The sequence below is a fragment of the Cucurbita pepo genome, chromosome 9 (assembly GCF_057944985.1).
Source record: "Cucurbita pepo subsp. pepo isolate OVF chromosome 9, ASM5794498v1, whole genome shotgun sequence".
NCBI classification, from domain to species: domain Eukaryota; kingdom Viridiplantae; phylum Streptophyta; class Magnoliopsida; order Cucurbitales; family Cucurbitaceae; genus Cucurbita; species Cucurbita pepo.
Genome location: NC_141806.1, coordinates 4796286 through 4814659, shown reverse-complemented (window position 1 = coordinate 4814659; position 18374 = coordinate 4796286). Strand labels below are relative to the sequence as shown.

At 38.7% G+C, this 18374-nt stretch overlaps 3 non-coding genes across 3 annotated transcripts; 2 read left to right on the top strand and 1 right to left on the bottom strand.

Annotated features, from left to right (window-relative positions):
• Window positions 1-8480: 8480 nt before the first annotated feature.
• Window positions 8481-8552, bottom strand: TRNAH-GUG (transfer RNA histidin (anticodon GUG)). The gene has a single exon. It is a non-coding gene; the product is annotated as a tRNA-His (tRNA).
• Window positions 8553-10198: 1646 nt separating this feature from the next.
• Window positions 10199-10271, top strand: TRNAK-UUU (transfer RNA lysine (anticodon UUU)). The gene has a single exon. It is a non-coding gene; the product is annotated as a tRNA-Lys (tRNA).
• Window positions 10272-17716: 7445 nt separating this feature from the next.
• Window positions 17717-17788, top strand: TRNAK-UUU (transfer RNA lysine (anticodon UUU)). The gene has a single exon. It is a non-coding gene; the product is annotated as a tRNA-Lys (tRNA).
• Window positions 17789-18374: the final 586 nt, after the last annotated feature.

Below are 18374 nucleotides of genomic sequence, written 5' to 3'. Positions count from 1 at the left end.
GAGTCATGGGATACTGTTGTTGCCGCAATCAGCAGTTCCCGAGGATCTGATAAACTGAAGTTTGATGAAATTCAAGATGTAGTTCTCAGCGAAAGTATTCGCAAACGGGAAACTGGAGATTCATCAGGCAATGCTCTCAGTGTTGATCGAAGGGGAAGAAGCAAATCAAAGAGCTCAAACAAACATGGGTGTTCAAAATCAAAGAACCGGGGAAAATCTCCAAACAAACCCAACGTAACGTGTTGGAGCTGTGGGGGAAAAGGACACTTTCGGACAGATTGTACAAAGCTAAAGAAGAAGCAGAATCATAAATCTGAAGATGATGATGATTCTATATACACAACAGAAGATGCTGAGGACGTTTTAATCCTTAGTGTGGATAGCCTAGCTGAATCCTGGATTTTGGATTGCACAGGCTATGCAGCAGAGTTTGGAAAGAGTTCCTGGAAGATTGTGAAGGGCGCCATGGTTGTTGCGCGTGGCACAAAATTCGGAACCTTATACACTACTGCAGAGTGTATAAACATGACTGCTGCTGAGAGTGCTTCCAATTCAAGTCTATGGCACAATAGACTTGGACATATGAGCGTCAAAGAAATGAAGATGCTGACTGCGAAAGGAGCTTTAGAAGGCTTAAAATCTGTTGATATGGGGTCTTTGTGAGAGCTGCGTTATGGGCAAACATAAACGAGTTAGTTTCACAAAGGCTGCCAGAGAACCGAAGAAAGTGCGGTTAGAAATGGTCCATACAGACGTCTGAGGACCATCTCCAATTTCATCACTTGGTGGATCAAGGTACTACGTCACCTTCATCGATGACTTCAGCAGGAAGGTATGGGTTTACTTTCTGAAACACAAGTCAGATGTGTTTACCACCTTCAAGAAGTGGAAAGCTGAAGTTGAAAATCAGACCGGTTTGAAGATCAAATGCTTGAGGTCTGACAATGGAGGAGAGTACAACAAATCAGAGTTTATAACATTTTGTGCAGCTGAGGGAATTAGATTAATAAGAACAATTCCCGGTAAGGCAAGACAAAATGATATTGCAGAAAGGATGAACAGAACCTTGAATGAGCGAGCAAGAAGCATGAGGATTCATTCTGGATTGCCAAAGACATTCTGGGCTGATGCTGTGAACACAGCAGCATATTTGATTAATAGAGGGCCGTCAGTACCCTTGAAGTTCAAATTGCCCGAAGAAGTATGGACAGGAAAAGAACTCAAGTACTCTCACTTGAGAACCTTTGGCTGTACTGCGTATGTTCATGTTGATCCAGAGAAGAGAGATAAGCTTGATGCTAAGGCTGTGAAATGCTACTTCATAGGCTATGGCTCTGACATGTTCGGGTATAGGTTTTGGGATGAGAAAAATATGAAGATCCTAAGACACTGTGATGTGACCTTTGATGAAAATGTCATGTACAAGGACAGAGAAAAGATAAACTCTGAGACTACGAAGCAAGTGGGAGTTGAATTTGAGTGGCAAGAAAATTCACACAGTGATGGTACAACAGAAGCTCAAGAAACTCCTGATCCTATTGCTGAAGAACCAGACGTGGCTGATCCTATTGCTGAAGAACCAGACGTGGAGCAAGTTGCACCTGAGCAGGTGTTGAGAAGATCATCCAGAACTACCAGAGCACCAGACAGATATTCAACCTCATTACACTATCTGTTGCTGACTGACGAAGGAGAACCAGAGTCCTTTGATGAGGCCCTACAAGTGGAAGATTCAACTAAGTGGGAGCAAGCCATGGATGATGAGATGAGCTCACTTGAAAGGAATAATACGTGGGTGCTGACTAAGTTGCCTACAGGAAAGAGAGCTCTGTTGAACAAATGGGTGTTCAAAATCAAGGTTGAACCAGATGGCAGAAGGAGGTTTAAGGCTCGGTTAGTAGTTAAAGGATATTCACAAAGAAAAGGCATTGATTATGCTGAGATCTTTTCTCCAGTTGTGAAATTAACTACTATCCGAATTCTACTGAGTATTGTTGCATCGGAGAATTTGCACCTTGAGCAAATGGATGTAAAAACGGCATTTTTACATGGAGATCTAGATGAGGAGATCTATATGCAACAACCCGAAGGATTTGCAGCTCCAAGCAAGGAGCACATGGTGTGTAAGCTCAATAAGAGCTTGTATGGACTGAAACAAGCACCGAGACAATGGTACAAGAAGTTTGACTCCTTCATGAGCAAGAGTGGTTTCCACAGAAGTGAAAAGGATCAGTGTTGCTACCTCAAGAAATACACTGATTCTTATGTGTTTCTACTCCTGTATGTGGATGATATACTAATTGCTGGATCAAGTATGAGGGAGATAAACCACCTGAAGGCAAGCTTGTCTTCAGTATTTGAGATGAAAGATTTAGGTGCAGCGAAGCAGATCCTTGGGATGAGGATTTCTCGAGATAGATCTGCTGGCACATTAAATCTATCCCAAGAGCAGTACATTGAGAAGGTGTTGTCCAAATTCAAGATGAATAACGCTAAACCCAGGACTACCCCCTTGGCAAATCATATTAAATTGTCAAAGGGGCAATCTCCCAAGACAGTTGAGGAACGTGAGCACATGGCATCAGTTCCGTACGCTTCTGCAGTTGGGAGTTTGATGTATGCTATGGTCTGCACTAGACCTGACATAACACATGCAGTGGGAGTTGTTAGCAAGTACATGCAAATCCAGGGAAGGAACATTGGGAAGCTGTGAAGTGGCTTCTGAGATATCTGAGAGGTACATCCAATACTACACTTTGTTATGGCAATGGCAAAGTAGTTCTGCAAGGTTTTGTGGATGCTGATCTGAGTGGAGATGTAGACTCCAGCAAGAGCACATCTGGGTATATCTACACTATAGATGGAACAGTAGTGAGTTGGATGTCCAAGCTTCAGAAATGCGTTGCTCTTTCATCTACTGAAGCTGAGTACGTGGCCATAGCTGAAGCTGGAAAGGAGATGATATGGATGACAGACTATCTAGAAGAATTAGGCCGAAAGCAGTGCAAGAAGATCCTTTATACAGATAGTCAGAGTGCCATACAGTTGGTGAAAAACCCAGTCTATCATTCAAGGACAAAACACATTAGAAGACGGTACCATTTCACTCACAGGTTAGTGGAAGAAGGCGATATGTGTTTGGAGAAGATAGAGGGTGCAAAGAATCCAGCAGACATGTTGACAAAATGTGTTGATGTTGGAAAATTAAAGCTATGCAAAGCCCTAATTGGTATGGTGTAGGATCAGTCTCCAAGTGGGAGAATTGTTGAGTTATGGAGTCTGCTCCCTGTATTTATAGCTTGGTCAATGGCTATATCCGGTAAAGCTATATTTGGTAAAGCCATATATGGTGAAGCTATATCCGGTAAAGCTATATATAGTAGATGGTTAAATCTGGTAAAGCTATATTTAGTAGACTGAACCATATATATATCCCGTCCAGTAAAGCTTTGAAATGTACTTTCTATTCTCTGTATTCTCTCTTGTTGTACATACCTGAAGTCATCAATACAAAATCCTTTTAGCCAGAGTTCTCCTTGCAACTTTTCTCTATCCTTTTTTTTTCTTTGTATTCATCTAGATCGAGCGTGTGCGTTGTTGTACGATTCTAACAACTGGTATCGATCCCAACAGATGTGTGATTTGGAAATGGAGATATTACAAAGGTGACTAGAAGGAGGTGACATGTCGGTTACTTAGAGGATGCTTGGGAGAGGAACATAACTATGATTAGAGAAAAGACTTGCTAGAAAAAGGAATACAAAACCCAACTCCCTAATAGATTTTCTTCTCAAAATTCGTTGATACACAATGAGAGTTATTTGCTCGATTTTTTGAGGGTTTGATTCAGAGGATTAAAGAGTTTTGGGGTTTCAATTCAAAGGAAAATCACTAAATCAAGTTTTGCTCCGTTATGATACTCAACCTAGTTTTTCTTTTTCACATCTTCAATTATCCTTCACTAGTTGATGGTTTTGTGTGTTCTTTGTTCCAATCAACTCATCTTCACTATGACTCTTGATTCATGGAAGAAATTGAATCGATTCGTTATGAAAGCCTCCTCACTACAGCTAATTATGAAAACGAGAAAGAAACTTAAATGGTGCTTACCTTTTCTCTTATTCTAGAACTTATTTAAAAAATTTAGAGAAATTTATAGTGGAAATCGAGCAAACTTTGGTGGAAAGTTGAGCATTTCCCAACACGAAATGTAATAGAATGAGTATTTAAACTATTAAAAGGTCGGTGAATTTTTTACGGACAATCTTATTATATATAAAAGTTCAATGGCGCCTGATTGTTTGCCTGATCGTAGAGTAAATCTTTTAGAAGAAAAACTTGGAGTCACTCGATACTCATAGATGGTGATCAAATAACACCTCCATACTCATCAGTTTCTTTCAATAAAATTCTTAAAACCCTCCCAATCCCTCGAGAATTTCATTCATTCCTTCAATTAGTAGATTTTCTTTCCTTCCTTTCAATTGGTGGTATCAGAATGAAGTTTTGATCCTAGGACCTATGGGTTATGGGCCTGTTAGAATCGTACAATAACACACACTCGATCAAGATGAACACAAAGAACAAGAAAGGCAAAATGATCTTGATCACAACGAACAAGAGAGACAAAATGCGAGGAATATTGGCTAAAGGTTTATATTGATAACTTTAGGTATGTACACCAATAGAAAATCCAGGTTAAGCACTGTCTCATGGGTATATATATATATATATATATATATATATATATATATATATATATATAGTCTTAACGGATATAACCACCTATTATATATAAATATCTACTATATATAAATATCTACTCTATATTCTTTACGAGCTTTTTAGTAGAAATAGTCGTTTACTCTGTATTTTCCACATGTAGTTTTACTAACTATAACAATTGAATAATTTATAAATGGCAGTAGGCTCTATATCCAAAAATTCTCCGGAGACTGATCCAGTCAACCAAGAATTTCATTCTCAAACGACATTTTCACTGCACCAAATTGAGGCTTTGCACAACCTCAATGTTCCAACGTCAACACATTTTGCCAACATGTTTGTTAGATTCTTTTCACTCCTTATCTTCTCCAAACACATATCATCTTCCACTAACCTGCGAGTGAAATGATATTGCCTTCTGTATTTTGTCTTTGAATGATAGACCGGGTTCCTCACCAACTGTATGACACTTTAACTATCTATATAAAGAATTTTCTCGTGCTGCTTCTTGTCCAATTCTTCTAAATACTCTGTTATCCATATCATCTCCTTTACAGCTTCAGCTATTGCCACCTTCTCAGCCTCATTAGATGTAAGAGCAACACATTTCTGAAGCTTAGACATCTCATCATCCATGACTTGCTCTCACTTTGTTGTATCCTCCAACTGTAGGGCATCACCAAGGGAATCTGATTCCTCTTCATCAGCCAGCAACAGATAATGTAATGAAGGTGAATTCATGTAACGCCCCTAATTCTCTATAACCTAATTAGTGACGTCACCCATGCATACATATCTCATTAAGCGGAAGCTCATCATAAATAACCTTGAGAGAGTCTTTCATAAATATTCATGAATCCAAAACAAAACCTAAACTCCGAAAATAAACCTTCAATACTGAATTCAAAATAAATCCAACTAAAACAATACTCAATGCTATAACTTAAAACAGTCTAATAAAAGTAAACTCCTAAAAATATCATGTCTCCAACTTCCATGGTGGCCTCAGCTCCGCCGTCAACCGTACATTTGACACTCTCTTACAAACATGTACAACCAACCATGCTTGTGACAAGCCATCTTAGCTCACTTGTAGGGTGTGTGTAGTCTTTAACCATGTGGTTGTGGGTTAGATCCCCGGCTTACTCATCATCACTTTTTTCTGCCTCAATCCCGTTGGCCATGTAGTTGTCCAAGGTCGGGGCTACCCCTTATATGTACCAGCTCCAATGACTATCCACATGATTAACACCCATCTACAGGACGGATCCACCATGCAGGGTAATCCATTTAAACTATCAAGTCACACATCATCCTTAAGAAGTCTCATGCCTAGCTTAACGGTATCGTACTAGAGCATAACGACATTGTACTAGAGCGGAAAGGTATTGTACATGTGTTAACTTGCTCGTCATCTCTATGATGGTTTGACAGTCTTAACATGGATTCACATTTTGAAGTTCCTCTGTTTTGACTCATCGAGTTTGGATCGATCAAGAGTACTAGAGCCATATCCTTAGATCATCTCACAATTCTAATGCACTCTGTCTACTGGAGACATTCCATCATAAGTCATCGTCTAGCCAAATTGATGCTTTCACTCTCCTCCGAAATTTCTTCTATTACTTATTTTCTATAGAGAGGATCAGAGATTGAACCACTTGGATTCAATGTACAATCAATCATGCATACAGTCATACATGCTCAACGGGATGATGATATCCATAAAGTACCTAGAACGTAGATATATATTTTCTTATCCTCTGATTTAGCACGATTATGTACTAGTAGTAGAAATACAATCCATTACATCACTCGAAAGGGAGGGGAAGTAACGCTCATGTATCCATTACTCACAAAGAGTAACTATGCAACATGGTCGATTTAACTTATAGGCACATACAGGATGAAAAAATGTTTAAATTCTAAGTATGTTATAGGATCGATAAACATGTATGTTAACTTCTAAGTCAGGATCCTAATGAAAGTTGGATCCTTCCCTCAAAGTTCCTCCCTTTTCATATTGTCAATTACAGGATCATAATTTTTTTCAAACGGATACCGCTTTCGAATTTCCTATCTTACCTTTTCTAATAAGCTCTATTTCAATGTTTGCAATCTAGAACATCGTATAGGATCATCGCATAAACAGACTACTTTGCTTGCTTTCTAACAAGTGTGTCTTAAGAAAAAATGTTCGATTTGCCATGAAGCTGACGAAAATCATCACTAGCATCTGTTCGTTACGTGACAAAGTGAAAAAGATCTTCATGTCAAGAAGTTCCTTAGAGATGTTCTCTCGAGATTCATGCAGATTGTTACCTCCATCGAGAAAATTAAAGACCTTAAGAACATGTCGGTTAAGGTGGTCGTTAGTCGTCTTAAGGTCCATGAGGAGAGACTTCATGGCTATGAAGATAAAGATGAGGAGAAGCATGTCTTACTCACACACGAGGAGTGACTCGCACGAACAAAAAAAAAATGTGGTTGCTTCTTCATTTTTAGGTACGAAGGGACATGGCAACCACAAAAAGGAAAGTAAAGGTTGTGGGCGTGGTCGCAAACGTGGCACAGAGGAGCCGTAAAAATATCTCACAAACCCATGACGATATGATTCACTAGAAGAATAAGAGCATGATTAAGTATTACTCTGGTAAAAAATATAAGTATATGAGTTAGAATACTGCAACAAGAAGTGCAGTGAGGAGGAACCTGTTCGTAGATGGAGAAGACCAAGTGAAGGCCAAGGTGGGTCTCGTCTTGACGACTCATGTTTGAGGAATAAACAAGCAAACTTCTAATTCTTTCCAAGTTTCTCATTCTAATCTAAGGAGATCAATGTTTTGTGTTTGATTCATGTTTATATATTTAATTTTGCACGTCCGGTAAATAGATTGATAATGTGTGATAAGAGCTAATTCCTTTAAGTTCCCTATTGAAACAGAGAAAGCCGATCTAGTACTATTAGAATACTCTCCCCTAGAAGACTCTCCCGTCCTTCTGATGGGACTAGGGAAGACGGCTGGATTATATATAGAGCTAGGGTCAGATCGAAGGGTTGTCCATTGGGATTGGGCATGGACGAGCACTTCAGGCATAGTTAGGAGGATGGTCTAAATCGTTGCTCAATCCTGGTCTTTCCCCTTCTAAGTAAGGAGTCCTCGCTTCTCTTTATGTTGTCTTTCTTAGCTTTCCTTTAAGCCCCCCAAGAACCATGTCTCTACGGTCACAACGTGGAGTGCTTCTCTTTATGTTGTTCCTTTAAGCCCCCCAAGAACCATGTCTCTACGGTCACAACGTGTGCTTCTCTTTATGTTGTCTTTCTTTGCTTTCCTTTAAGCCCCCCAAGAACCATGTCTCTACGGTCACAACGTGGAGTGCTTCTCTTTATGTTGTCTTTCTTAGCTTTCCTTTAAGCCCCCCAAGAACCATGTCTCTACGGTCACAACATGGAGTTCTGACCACTACATTATAGCCATTTCAATATGTTGCCCAGGGTCTCCACGGCCACAACGGACATTCATCACTTTCATGATTAAGGATAAACCAACAAACTTCAAATTTGCTCGTTGGTAGCTATAAAAAGTAGATGTGGCTGCTGGGATTCGAGCCCAGGTTTCCACGGCCACAACGGTTGTGGAATTCTCACCACTAAACTACAGCCACTTGGATATTTAGCCGACATTCATCCCTTTCATGATTAAGGATAAACCAACAAACTTCAAATTTGCTCGTTGGTAGCTATAAAAGGTAGATGTGGCTGCTGGGATTCAAGCCCAGGTCTCCACGGCCACAACGTGGAATTCTCACCACTAAACTACAGCCACTTGGATATTTAGCCAACATTCATCACTTTCATGATTAAGGATAAACCAACAAACTTCAAATTTGCTCGTTGATAGCTATAAAAGGTAGATGTGGCTGCTGGGATTCGAGCCCAAGTCTCCACGGCCACAACGTGGAATTCTCACCACTAAACTACAACCACTTGGATATTTAACCGACATTTATCACTTTCATGACTAAGGATAAACCAAAAAACTTCAAATTTGCCCGTTTGTAGCTAAAAAAAGTAGATGATATTGGTTGACATTTGGTTGTATTTGTAAACGAAAGCTTTCTTCAGATACAACCGAGCGATTGCCTCATCACGTATCGTTAAGATCCTATCAATAGTCTTTCTCTAGATCTTTTGATCCAGTACCCTAAAATTTTATCCTTTGACTCAATCAATGCCTCCACAACATTGGGGTTAGTCATCTTTCAATCCAACCCAAGTGGGTGATACTTACGGAAGTCCCTCAAGGATCTAGACTCTCTTGACATGCTGACATTGTCTTTTGTCGTTTCAATTTCCCTTATTTGTTGTAACAACATGAATCAGAGATGGCAGGGTGTGTGGACAATAAGACCACCTACTTTCTAGGTTCCTCCCTATATGAAGAACTAGTGTGTGGGATCAGACTCTATCTAAGCCCTTCGTTCGAAACCCCAATCATGCTTTGTCTCTCTCCTAGTGCTTGAAGCCATAATCTATCATAATGGAACAAAATATAAGAAGATATTCAAGCACAATCAAGGTATCTTAGCATCACAAAAAAACATGCATCAATTTCATGGGCACTAAGTGATGCTACTTGTTACTCATGCTCTGACTTACATACATGGTTGTGATAAGTCATCTTAGCTCAGTGATAAAGCGTGTGACTTTTAACCACATGGTTGCGGGTTTGATCCCTACAAATGCGGCTATAAATTAAATAGATACAAAGGACCCAATGACTCTTTATCTCGAGAATAGTCTTGAAGACATATCAATATGTACCAATCTAATGAAAATATGGGTACGACATAGAGTATATAAATATACCCAGTAACCTCAACTCATTTGTAGCCCTTCATCACATCATAAATGTACCTAGTAATCTCAACTCATTTGTAGCCCTTTATCACATCCTTAACCTAGCAAGACACACGGTTTACTCATCATCACTTTTTTCCTGCCTCCTTAACCTAGCAAGACACACGGTTTACTCATCATCACTTTTTTCCTGCCTCCTTAACCTAGCAAGACACACGGTTTACTCATCATTATTTTTTTCCTGCCTCCTTAACCTAGCAAGACACACGGTTTACTCATCATCACTTTTTTCCTGCCTCCTTAACCTAGCAAGACACACGGTTACTCATCATCACTTTTTTCTTGCCTCCACGAACTCTCTCTAACAAGTGGGCACAACATGTACTACCATAGCTGAAAAGAACCCAATGACTCTTTATTTGAGAATTGTCTCCGTCTTAGCTCAATGGTAGAGCGTGTGACTTTTAACCACATAGTCGTGGGTTTTTGCAAAAGAACTTAATGACTCCTTATCTCGAGACACGACGATTTACTCTCATCGTCACATATTTTCAGCCTCAAATAACTGTCTGTAACATGTGATGGTAACATGTGCTACCATTGTTGTGACAAGCTATCTTAGCTCAGTGGTAGAGCGCGTGGCTTTTAACCACGTGGTCGTGGGTTCGATCCCCACAGCATAGCCACAACGTGGAATTCTTACCACTAAACTACGACCACTTTGATATTTAACCAAACATTCATCATAATATAGACTCTTGGGGCTCATTTATCAACTCATTGGCATGTGTCCAATCTAATGGTTGTGAACTCTATTCCAGGTGGAACAAGGACCACATTAAACGATTACAAATGTCATACTTATGAATGTCAAATGTGGCTGCTCGGATTCGAGCCCAAGTCTCTACAACCACGACGTCAAATTCTCACCACTAAACTATAGCCATTCGATATGTTGCCCATCATTCTTCATAATCTACAACAGATAATCATTGAGTTGTGAACTCTATTCAAGGTGAAACAAGGACCATACCGAACCATTACGAATGTCATACCAGCGGTTGTAGCTAAAAGCATAACAATGTTTCATGTCTGATCACTTTATTAAAATTTATGTTTCTATGTTTCATCTTATGTTATTGAGAATTAGAAAATAAATCTCAAATGTGGGTGCATGGATTCAAGCCCCGGTCTCCACAGCCACAACAATGTGGAATTCTCACCACTAAACTACAGCCATTTCGATAGGTTGCAAATCATTCTTCATAATTTACAACTCATCATTAGAAACGCATGTGTCTAATCCAATAAGAAAATAGAGGGTTGGGTTGTGAACTCTATTCGAGGTAGAACAAGAAGCATACCGGACCATTATGAATGTCATACCATCGGTTGTAGCTAAAAGAAAAACAATGTTTCATGTGTGATGGCTTTGTTAAAACTTATGTGTCTATGTTTCATCCTTATGTTATTGAAAATTAGAAAACAAACCTCAAATGTGGGTGCATGGATTCAAGCCCAGGTCTCCACGGGCGCAACAACGTGGTATTCTCACCACTAAACTACAGCTGCGATATTTAGCCCACTAGGGTTGAAGTAGTCCATACCACCAGACCATTATGAATTTCATACTTGTGTTGTAGCTAAAAAGCAAAACAATGTTATGTGTGTGGCGGTTGGGTTGTGAACTCTATTCGAGGTGGAACACGGATGTCTATGTTTCATCCTTGTACTATTGAGAATTAGAAAACAAATGTCAAATGTCTCTCGAACTCATCGTTAAACTAGGATTCAAGCCCAAGTCTCCATGGCAACAATGTGGAATTCTCACCACTAAACTACTACAGCCCCTTGGATATTTAACCGTCACATCATTTTCATGATTAAAGATAAACAAAAAAATATCTAATTTGCTTCACCAGTTTGTTCATAAAAGCTCGTAGTAGTTTTGAGTAATGTTAAATGTTTCAATGGTTTGTCTCCACGACCACAACGTAAAATTCTCACCACTAAACTACAACCACTTGGATATTTAGACACCGTTCATCATTTTCGTGATTAAGGATAAACCAACAAACTTCTAATTTTCTCGACGGGTTTGCTCATGAGAGCCGAGTTATGTTAATATGGTTGAATGGTTTGTAGCCAAAAAAGCAAATGGGTTGATAAACGGTTAAGCATAAACTAGCAAACCCTTTATTGTTTCCTTCTAAAGTAACATGATCATAACATAAATAAAAAATAAAAAATAAAAAAACTCATTGAGACCAAAACTTGTAATCTTCACCACTAAACTACTATATCTACTTTGATATTTAGCAGATTAAAGATAAGCTACCAAACCTCTAATTATCTCCACATTATATTGTTCGTTAAAATAATGAAAAACAAATGTGGTTGTTGGGATTCGAGCTCAGGTTTTAGACAACAAGCTTCCATGCCCACAACATGAAATTCTCACCATTAAACTACAACTAAATTGATATTTAATTCATCATTCATCATAATCTAGTCTCTTGGGGCTCATCTATCAACTCATCATTCAATATCGATGTTGATCTCGTCTTGATGGTTCGTGATTAAGGATACCCTAGCTAAACCTCATGCTATTTATCAAAATAAACCCCCCGACCTAATCTGTCTTTAACGTATAGGAACCATACTGACCTCGGATGGTAAAACTAAGGGCAGAAACAGCTTCAAAAGGGCCAAAAACCTTGGAATCGATATATTATAGTGATACCTTGCCGCTAAGCCTAGCTGCCGAACCGGCCAACTAAGCCGCCAAGTCGAGCTGTGGGAATTGACGGAACCGAGCCGATTTCGTACACGTGCGAGCCGACCCGCACTGTGTACGCGTGCGAAGCTGCCGAAGCTGCTGGGTGTGCGTTTGCAGCTCGACCCTATTCCAAAAACCTTGCCTTCCTTACCCGACAAGCGACGAAACTCTAGTTTCCGCCTTCCCGATTCCAGTGACGCGCCGACAATCCCACAACGTCCTCAACACCGATTTCCGACGGCCAGCCTTCTTTGACACAATGATCCCAACATCAATGCCTTACTTCTACTCGATTCTTCCTCCGAAGAGTAACCCCAACGTTCCGGAGGAAAGTTTGTAGAGGATCCCTGGATCCTTTTCAAGGGATGTAAAAGGTTGGGCATAGGAATATAAAACTAATCTCAAGACATTTACCAATAAGGCATACTAGGGTTTCTAGGATAAGAAAATTTAGAGAAATAGGAATGTTTCTCTTAGGTAATAAAAGTCTCGCAGTAAATCCCTCGATTTACGGGGAGATTACATTTAATTATTTATTCTCTTTTTATTTGATTTTATTTTATTCCATAAACCCAAACCGTTACAATTTCTAATAACTTCTTCGTTTAAAATTGCACCTTTTCGACGGGAATAAATGCATAACATAATATCTTGTCCTTTACAGAAATAAAAATAAAATCTTAACCAGATAAGGCAAAAATGGAAAATCTGAATCGTTACAATACATATCTTCGTAAATGAAAGTTCTAGATGATCTTTTCAACACCTGCTGTCACTTGCTCCACCTCTGGTTCCTCAGCAACCGTCTAAGGAGTTTCTTGAGTATCTGCTCATCACTAGGTAAATCTTTCAACAACTCAACCTCAACTCTCACTTGCTTCGTTGTCTTAGAATCTTTCTTCTTTTTGTTCTTATACATGACATTTCATGAAAGGTCACGTCACAATGTCTCAGAACATTTCTATTCTTGGCATCCCAAAACCTGTACTCAAACATGTAAGGCCCATAGCCTATGAAGTAGCACTTCACAGCCTCAACGTGAAGTTTGTCATTCTTCTCTAGATCAATACGAACATACGCAATACAATTAAAAGTTCTCAAGTGATAGTACTTGAGTTCTTTTCCTATCTATACTTCTTCTGGCAACTTGAACTCCAAGGTTACTGACGACCCTCTATTATTCAAGTAGACTGCTATATTTACGGCATCAACCCAAAATGTATTTGGCAATCAAGAATGAATTCTCTTACTCCTTGTTCCCTCATTCAATGTTCAATTTATTCTTTCAACAACATCAATTTGTCTTGCTTTACTCTGAATTGCCTTCGTTAATCTAATTCTTTGAGTTGCACAAAATGCTTTGAATTATGACTTGTTGTACTTTCCTCTATTGTTAGACCTCAGACATTTAATCTTCAAGCCGATTTGATTTTCAACTTCAACTTTCCACTTCCAGAATTAGCAAACACATCTGACTTGTGTTTCAGGAAATAAATGCACACCTTACTGCTGAAATTATTGATCAAGGTGACGTAGAACTTTGATCCGCCAAGGGATAAAACTGGAGATGGTTCCCAAATGTCTATATTGACTATTTCTAACCATACTATCTTCAATTCTCTGGTAATCTTTGTGAAACTAGCTCGTTTTTGTTTGCTCATAATGTAGTTCTCATAAGAACCCATATCAACAAATTTCAGACCTTCTAAAACTCCTTTCGCACCAGCATCTTAATTTCTTTGGTGCTCACATGTCCAAGTCTATTATTCCATATACTTGAATTTGAAGCACTCTTAGCAACAACAACCATGTTCATATACCCTGCAGTGGTGTATAAGTTTCCAGATTTTATGCCACGTGCTACCACCATAGCACCCTTCAAAATCTTCCATGAACTCTTCCAAAACTCTGTTGCATAACCTGTGCTATCCAATTGACCAATAGAGATCAGGTTCTTCGTGAGACATAAATTATATCTGACATCCTTTAATGTCCACTGATTTTCTGTCGGAGTTTTTATGCGGACATCCCCTTTTCCTTCAATCTCAAAATCTTTGTTGTCGCAAGATACACCTTCTCAGAATTTCCAGACTTGAAATTTCCAAAGAGCTCTTCCAAAGAGCTCTTAATTTGGAGATGAATGAAAAGATGCACCTAAATCCAAAATCCAGGATTCAATCAGACTGTACGCGCTGAGGATTAGAGCATCCCTAATGTCTTAAGCTGAATTTATAGAATCATCATCATCTTCTGGTTTGTGATCATGCTTCCTCTTTGGTCTTATACAATTGTCTGAAAGTGACATTTTTCTCCACAACTCCAACACATTACATTTGGTCTGTTTTAAAAATTTTCCCAGTTCTTTGATTTTGATCGATTTTTTTGACACTTCATTTACTTCTTTCCGTTTGGTCAACACTGAGAGCACCACTAGATGAATTCTCAATTTCTCGTTTTCGAATACTTTCGCTGAGAAATATATCTCAAATTTCATCGAACATCAGTTTCTCATATCCTCGAGAACTACTAATTGCGGCAACTACTGTATCCCACGACTCGTGTAAAGATGGCATCAAAATCAATGCTTTAATTTCACTTTCGAAATTAATTTCCACAAAACTCAATTGGCTTACAATCATATTGAATTCATTTATATGATCCGCAAGAGATCCACCTTTCATACATTTGAAGATTGAACAATTTTCGCATCAAATACACCTTGTTCATAGTCGACGATTTTTCGTACATATTTGACAGTGCCTTCAATAGATTTGACGCGTGAATGGCCAATGTCAACAAAATCAATCTGGGAGCCTCACGATTCTTGAGCTTCCACTGTTCCATGGTCAGGTATCCGACTTCACCCCCAATAGGGGTTCGTGAAGATATTTCTGGTACAAATTATCTTCAATTTGCATCTTTCAAATACCGAAATCGAATCCAGCAAACTTTTCAATTCCAATCTTTGAACTATGGGCATGATATAGAGTATATAAATATATCTAGTAGGCACAACTCATTTGTAGGCTTTCATCACATCCTTGACCTAACAAGACACCACGGTTTACTCATCATCACTTTGTTGTGCCTAAAAAAACTCTCTCTAACAAGTGGGGACAACATGTGCTACAATTGTTTTGATAAGCAGTCTTAGCTCAGTGATAGAGCACGTGGATTTTAACCACGTGGTCGTGGATTCGATCCCCATGGATTGTGCTATATAAATTAAAAATATCTGCAAAGAACCCAACGACTCTTTGTCTCGAGAATAGTCTTTAGGACTATCAATATATACCACCAACCTAATACAAAATATGGGTATAAAAATATACTCAATAAGCAATACTCATTTAAATAACTCTATCTAACAAGTGGGGACTGATGGTGTTAATATAATACATGCGGAAGCAATTTGGATCTTAGGCACTTTTAGAACATCAATTATAGTAAATAACTAGCATGTTCATAAGTATTAAAACTTAATGAGTTTGAATACTAACCTTTTGTAGTTCAAACTTCTTTTTCCTCACGAACCGGTTTCGAACCACCACTAGTGTCTTCTCCACTATCCTCTGACCTTAGAACGGGATTGTGGAATCCGGTGAGTGACTAAAATTGGGAGGGATTTTGTATATATGAAGAGAGTGTTTGTGAGAGGTTTTTCTCAAGGTTTTTCACCAAGAAGAAGAAGACCTTTCATGCACCATGATCACTCTATTTAAAGAGTCATGCTTGCATGATCACTCTATTTGAGATCACCAAATTTTGACACTTAAAATTCCACTCAAATGTTTGGGATTATGTGGCAAGCATGCATGTTTGAGTTCACCAAATTTTGACACTCAAAATTCCACTCAAACTTGTGGGGTTTATTTGGCAAGCATGCTAGTTTGGTTAAACCAAATTTTGACACCTCAAAATTCCACTAACATGGATTTTTCCATTAAATGAAGTCAACATTTTGACTTTCTTCATTTTAATTCAACAATTAATTTGAATAATGAATTTCAAATTAAAGTAACATTAAATGATTAATTAAATTATTTAATTAATATTTAATATTAATTCAAATGCCAATCCCAACCAATTCCGACACATAATTGATTAAGATATTTAAATCTTATTTAAATATCTCAGATTCTCTCCTTTTGTTTAATTCGTAAATAAAACAAAAATGCGGTTAAATATATCGTATATATGTAGCGCATATTCCCTAATTTGAATTCGAACACTTCGAACTCACTCGTCACACTGTTCTATGGTTTAGTCCGATATGAGCTAGCAGAGGGACCTAATGGACCTATAGATCATGAGCTCCAACGATCCAAGATTAACCGGCTAAACTCATTAACCATGTTAACCAACATTCGTTAACTACTAGGACACTCCACTATAGCCTAGTAGTTGCACTCCCCTCACTATAGATATATTTCTGTCCATTTTATATAACCATGATTAGTAAGTCGATCCTTCACAGGTTGTTCGTAACTAGAGTTGGGTCAATTTACCGTTTTACCCCTAAAGTTACTTCTTGTTCCTTATATCTCACTGATCCTCTAATGAACAATTGGTTTGTGGTCCAACTAGTAAACCGAATCCCTCTCAGGCCAATGAGAGGGTGGGGCCCCTTGTTCAAGACCTGGAGTCAGTGCTTAAGGGAACTACCTTTCTTCTATCCCTAAAAGTGGGTAGGAGTGAATTCCATCTTTCACCCCACGTCCTCAGCCATTCACCCAGTCTTACCCCTGAAATGGGAGGCCTATTGAGTCGGCAAACTAGAGCCACTCTCACCCATGCAAATCTAAGGATAATTCCGAATAAACAGGAGTTCATGGTTAGCTCAGGATTAAAACCGAGTTACCTAGGTTATCAAATGAAAAGAAAATCAGTCTCAACAGTAAACGACATTATAAAGTGAGAGTGGTTTTCTTCATGGTCCGATCTTATGCAATACTCATTGCATAGGATGCCCCCACTCACATGCCTCCACATGTACAATTTAGTGATCGCATTCTTTATATCATATACAAAAGTGGGCTGCATCCATAGTGTCCCCAGAATAAGGTACTCAGCCTTATCCTTATACTATAAATCATTTTGACTATATACTTGAACTTGATCCACTCTTATGTCTCTACATATAGTTCAAGTAATCATACTATAGCTAGAGTGTTCTTAGTTTATTGGATTGAGATTAATGATCGTAAAGTTCACTTTATTCAATAACAATCTTTACTGAATAAACAACAATAATAACTTTATTGAAAATAGAATATGTTTTTGTTTACAAACTATGAGTTTTAGGACATAAAACCCAACAGGGACAACACATGCTAGCAAGGTTGTGACAAGCCATCTTAGCTCAGTGGTAGAGCACATGGCTTTTAACCACGTGGTCGTGAGTTCGATCCCCACAGATGGCGCTTTGTCCATCATTGGCCTAGCAAAGGCCCCATGGTTCACGCTCATCATCACTTTTTTCTGCCTCAAATAACTCTATCTAACAGGTGGGGAAAACATGTGCTACCATGGTTGTGACAAGCCATCTCAGCTTGGTGGTAGAGCGGGTTGCTTTTATCCACGTGGTGGTGGGTTTGATTGATCCCGACATATAGCGCTAGAAATTAAACAACTACAAATACTCATTGTGTAGGCTCTTGCATCATTTTTCTAGCAAATACACCCCAATTTACTCTCATGTGTCACTTTTTTTCTGCCTCAAATAACTCTTTCTAACAAGTGGGACAACATGTGCTATTAGGGTTGTTACAAGCCATCTTTAGCTCTATCTGACTGAGTGACTTTTAACCATGTGGCCGTGTGTTCAATCCCTTTAGTTGGCGCTATAAATTAAACTCAATGACTAGTCTTTAGAAGAATATACCGAGCAAGCAATTATCATTTGAAGGCCTACAAGATTTACTCTCATTGATATGTTTTTTTTTTTTTTTTTTTTTTGCCTCAAATAAGTCTCTCTAACAAGTGGGTTGTTTTTATTTCAAGAATGAT